Here is a 6,356-nt window from a genome sequence, read left to right on the forward strand (position 1 = left end):
TTCTGAGATTGTTTTTATTCCCAATATAGCCTATGGTCTTTGGATTTTCGAATAGAAATTAGCTTCTAATCTGCTAATCAGTTCTGACTTACTTTAGCTTCTGAGATCAGACAAAATTGGCCAGATGCAATATCTCTCTGGTGAAGATATAGAAAACAGAGCATGTTGTTAACACTGTAGTTGGAAATGGATAGAGACTTTCCTCTATTGGTCCTAAATCCAGGAACAAAAATGTTTTTTTTCCAAAAATCCTTGGAATAAAATCTGACAAACTGAAGATAGATCTTAGAAAAGAATGATGGATCAGAAGGAGAAAGAAGGCAGAATTTCTGAAGACCAGTGCAAATGGTTGAAAGCAGAATTCTATTAATTGGACCAGTGTTATTTCAATCGCCTTTACAGGAGGCTGAGTATAAACGGAGAAAAAAATATATAATGTGATCAGATGAAAATCCTTTCACCCCAAAGATACTAACATCAAGTATTCATTTATTATTTATTTGCAGGATTTAAAAATCACTAACTATAAATATATAAAGCTATGTTTGCCTTACTCGGATGTTCTCTCCCCTGCTCCTTTCTTCACTTTCAAGCTGGAGAATTCACTGTTGAGCTTTTGCTTATGCATAAATAGCTTCTCTGGAATGCTTTGCCTAGCAGGCTCTGATCCTCCTGTGGCTCCTGGCCCTTGATCTCCGCTTTCTTTATCCTCCCAGAACTTGGCCTCAGGGACTGAATTTCAAAGCATATCTCGATTAGATTATTGTGATGTTTTATCATTTTCTGACTGGGAACCATTCTCTGCAACCAAAACAGACATTCCTCTGAGGCTGTAAAGTGAATTTTTAGCTTTCCTCTGAGGAGTTCACTTCAATAAAACATTAGTCCATGACCAAGGCTGACGGGCTTGAGTGATGTAATATCTCATGCGGTTCATGCTTTTCTCTGTTACGTTCACACTAGTGTGAAGATGAGCCTTGCCAGCCTATGTTGCTTTAAGTGAAGGTTTGCACGCAAACATGGCCTCCACAAAAATTACCTCTGGCTAAAATACTCCCATCATCAACAACATTAGTCATTATACTGGATCCCTGGTGGTCAACTCAACCAGTGATTTGACAATCTCATATGTTTTATTAATGGTGTGAGATTGTCCTTTTATTTTTAGTCTCCCCCAGCAGGTGAGCTTGTCATATCCACTCAAGAAAAACCAGAGGAGATTGCCAGCTACTTGCGTGAATTGTTTCCACAGTTCTTAATTCCTGTTGGGAGACATGCAATATAAACAAAGTTTTGCTTAAGTGCTGGAACATTTGTCTATGGTTTGATAGACACAGGCCTCCATTTCTTCATCAGGAAAACACAGCTAAATTCCCCTTTTAACTCTGTGTCTGCTGAACCAAATTTGATGATTTGGAAATAAAGCAGTTTAGCTGAGGCCAGTATAAAACTGAATAACATGCATTGATCATTTGAGATCATGCAAGTAAGAAAGAGAAAGAGGAGAGGAGAGGAGCAGCAACAAAGGCAAGCACTGAGGCACTAAGCATTTGACCATGGGAGTCCTGATTCAAATTTTATTTATTTATTTATAAAATTTATAGGCTGTCAATCTTAACTCAAGGTTATTCTGGGCAGTTTACCATCATAAAAAAATAAAAGATAAAAAGATAAATAATATAAAATTCAAAACACCATGACCCAATTAAAAGATATGTAGGGAGGGGGAAAGATGTGATCTGTTCTTATTTGATTAATTATCTCCACTTGGTATTCCCCCAAGCTAACTGGCAGACCCAGGTCTTTAGGCTCTTCCAGAAGGTCAGGAGATTCGGGCTGACCTCACAGTGTGGGTGGGGTGGAGGCAAGATATTCCACAGGGCAGATGCAATGGCAGAGAAGTCCTTTCTCCTGGATCCCACCAGCCAGAATAATTGGGCTGATGGGGCCCTCAGCATGCCTCCTCTGCCAACCCAGGGGTTGAAAAGGGCTTGTTTTGGGGGCTGTGAATTGTATTGGGAGGACGAAGGGGTGGATCGGTTCACTCACCATCGGGTTGTTTTTACCTTTGTCCTCACTGTCATAGGGATTCAGCAGTTGATCGTAATTGGCTGGAGTCCCCCCCCACTTTGGCTGGGTGGGGAGGGAATTCTACAGCCTGGAGAGATTCTTGGGACATGTCGGTGGCACACCTGGGGCCTTATTCTGGTCGCATCCTGGGTGGTGGCCCTGGCTTGCGTTTCAGAACTGGGATTGTGCATGCTGATGCAATGTGGTCTATCCCTCTGCATCTGTAGCATTTCAATTGGCTTCGTAGGAGGGTTGATCTTGGGGCCAGCTATGCTGCTGTGGCCTCCCGTCGGCTGGATGTTCTCTGGTGTGTCCTCTCTCCTTGGTATCCAGTTGCTTCCACATGTCATTGGCGCACAATCCACGGTCAACTTTTATGGCTACTCAGAACCACTCAGAGATTCGGTTTGGAATGTCCCGATAGGCGGTTACTCTCCCGAAGGACTCGGGGCGGTGAACAGCCAAAATTAAAAACACACAATACAAACATTAAAATACTATAAAAATGAAATTAAATTTATCTTTGGCTTCCCCAATTTAAAACCCCTTGCCCATAAAATTCCCCAATTAAAAGATTTTTAAGCCAGCCCGGCTTACTGAAATAAAAAAGTCTTCAGGGCCCAGCGGAAGGTCCGGAGGTCCAGGATCAGTCGTATCCCTGGGGGTAGCTCATTACAGAGGGCGGGTGCCCCCACAGAGAAGGCTCTTCCCTGGGGGGGTCACCAGCCGACATTGCCTGGCCGACGGCACCCTGAGGATGCCCTCTCTGTGGGAGCGTATTGGCCAGTGGGAGATTATCGGTGGCAGAAGGTGGTCTCGTAAATAACCGGGCCCTAAGCCATGGAGCGCTTTAAAGATGAGAACCAATACCTTGAAGCACACCCGGAAGACCACTGGAAGCCAATGCAGCTCGCGCAGGAGAGGTGTCATGTGGGAGCCCCATGTCGCCCCCATAAGTACCCACGCGGCCGCATTCTGCACCACTTGGAGCCTCCAGGTGCTCCTCAAGGGGAACCCCATGTAGAAAGCGTTGCAGTAGTCCAGGCAGGAAGTGACCAGGGCATGAGTGACCGTGCATAAGGAGTCCCAATCCAGAAAGGGGCGCAACTGGCGTATCAGGCAAACCTGATAAAAAGCCCCCCTGGTCACGGCCGTCATATGCTCTTCTAAAGACAGCCGTGCATCCAGGAGGACACCCAAGTTACGTGCTTTCTCCGTGGGGGCCAATGTCTCGCCCCCAATAGTCAGCAATGGCATCAGCTTACTATATCGGGACGCCGGCAGCTACAGCCACTCAGTCTTGGAGAGGTTGAGTCGGAGCCTGTTCCTCCCCATCCAGACCCGCACGGCCTCCAGGCACTGGGACATCATTTCAAGGGCATTGTTGGGGTGGTCTGGGGTGGAGATGTACAGCTGGGTGTCATCAGCGTACAGATGGCACTGCACCCCAAAACCACGGATGATCTCGCCCAGCGTCATAAGTGTGAGGACCAGTCAAAAATGCAAGGACCAGTCAGAAATGACTTTTTTCAGCCCTCTGAGTGGTCCCTATGTGCATATGGACTAGTCAGAGGGCTGAAAAAGTTATTTTTGACCGGTCCTCGCACTTTTGACCAGTCCTTGAACTTACGACTGTCCTCACATTTTACGTTTTGTGCCATATCTTGTCACCGTGGTGAAGAGAAATAGTGATGAAATGACTGACACGGTTGTTAAGAATGCTGCAACGGGCATAAATGTGAGAATGGTCATAAGTGCGAGGACCGGTCAAAAGTGCGAGGACCAGTCAGAAATGACTTTTTTCAGCCCTCTGAGTAGTCCCTATGCACATAGCCACGCCCATTAGGTCACATGACCAGCTAGCCACACCCACCCAGTCACATGACCAGCTAGCCACGCCCACCCAGTCACATCAGTTAAGTTTATCACTTCCCAGTTTGTCAGCAACACACATTGGTGAGGGTGCTTGGTGCTTTCTGAGCTTGGTTGTTTTCATCACCCAAACTAGCACTGATGATGTTACCTAATTTGGACAATTAAATATCTTCCAAAACAAACAAACAAACAAACAAACAAACAAACAAACAAACAAAAAACCAACCCAAACAAACTCAGCACTGAAGAAGCATAATTTCAATCCTGAGCTACAAATATTCTTGTCAAACCTGCCTCAATCTGGAAAATTAGGAAAGAAAAACGCTAACTCCATTTGGTTGAAGTGAAAGGTACTTTTACTAAAAGATGCTGACTGTAATAAAGTCAGGTGACATCTGGATTTCCCATGCATCAATTCAAACTATTTCCTTCATCCCCCAACCCTTCTCCCATGACCAGTCTAAATTTAGCCAATGCGATGTCACTGAGATGTTTTGGGAACGCTGAGGTACTTGGACTAGTAAATTTCTACACTCAGGTAAATGGCCTTGAAGATGCCTGGCACAAACTGCTTCCATGTTGATCTGCTCTTCCTCAGCTGTCATATTCCCCTCCCTAATTCCCACAATACATACATATAGGTTTATTGCCTGTTTGTCCCCTCTCCTCCCAATCCATTGATGGCAGGATGCCAGCAAGGTGTCAGGCCACAGATGATGGACCTGATAATTCTCCTTTATTCACTAACTTAAGTCATTTAATCAAGGAGCAAAGCAACTTGGAATTAAGGAGAACCTTTCTAACAGTGAGGACAATTAACCAGTGGAACAGCTTGCCTTCAAAAGTTGTAGGTGCTTCATCACTGGAGATTTTAAAGGAAAGACTGGATACCCACCTATTTGAAATGGTATAGGGTTTCCTGCTTGAGCAGGGGGTTGGAGTAGAAGACTTCCAAGGTCCCTTCCAGCTCTATTCTGATTAATTGATTAACTGTATTCTTGATATCAGCATAACATTGTTGTTGTTCTTTTATTTCTGAAGATGATCTTTAGCAGTTGACTCATCCTCTTTCACATGAGACCAGAGACAGGAAGTTTAGCAAGAATGTCCTAAGAAAGAAGCAATTTAACAGCTGCCACCTTTGAGGGCCAGGAGAATAATATACCATTATAATCTCAGAAAATTCATTTTTTGCCGTTTATCCTTTCAGAAAGTGCACCTGCTGAGTGTATTTCAAATAGCAATAAAAGCATTCAGTCTTCCCATTACTCTTGGGATAGCATAAAGAACTATGGATAGGTTGAATACTACAGTATGGAGAAAAAGTTGAATTAACTCAACAGAGACATTACCTCCATAGATGTATTCAAAACAAGCAACAATGTCTTCTAGTGAATTAAATGAAATGAAATGTGTCTCAACAATACCCTCTCCAAGTAAAAGAATAAATGACTATAACACATAAGCCTTTTCTATGGTCCAAAAATATCAGTGCCTAATTTGGTTTTAATACTTCATGGGTTCTAGTACGTTTTTACTTAGGATTCTCTGCCAAACTATAGTTTTATACATAGCACTTTCACTGTTCTCCATTTTATCTCAGTCTCATGTCTTTTCCTAAATTGTTCTTCCTGTCCACTGCAATGTCTTCTAAGAACTGTAATCCGACATTACACACTAAAAAAAATATATGAAAATCCATAGTGTTAACAATGACTCCTATTTCATACAATACTTTTATACACATATGGTTGTGGTTTACTATTGCAATAACATCACAAAAGATAAAAATAACTTTCTGACATGTCTCCTTTGTGGCAGGAGTTAGAAAAGCCTAATAAAATCCAACCAACTTGTATCAGAGGTCAAAAATAGTCTTTCATGAAGATGAAAGAAGAGGAATTGCAAAACTACTACCAAGTCAAAATAATTCTGGCTTGCCAACAGCCTTCAAAACATTTTTTTTTTGTATGAATTTTTTTCACAACTAGATCTGCTCAGTAAAAAGAACCGGCAAGAATAATAATAATGAAAATGAGCCTTGTATGGTAGAGAGAAAAATCTGTTGCTTTGACAGTTTAAAAGCATATATTAACACATTCCTGTTTTTATATTTTCTTTCTGATAAAGCATTTTTATTCTAAATGTATAAGGCAAGCGAAGGTGGTATTTCAGTATGGATTTATGCTTGTTCAGTTAATTAGCTGCACTAGAATTAAATATTACTAACAGAGTACATAAATGCATGACAAACTACAGATAAGATGTTTCTGTTACTACAATTACTATTGCAATTGTAGTTTATGTCACGATGGGAGAAAAATTGAAGCACAGCACTTAAGTAAGACCATTTCAGTATGGCTATGAAAACAATATAGCACCAGGCCCACCAGCCTATGTGGAAGTCTTTC

This window comes from Pantherophis guttatus, chromosome 4 (genome assembly GCF_059756535.1).
Source record: "Pantherophis guttatus breed Tessera chromosome 4, ASM5975653v1, whole genome shotgun sequence".
Taxonomy (NCBI): Eukaryota; Metazoa; Chordata; class Lepidosauria; order Squamata; family Colubridae; genus Pantherophis; species Pantherophis guttatus.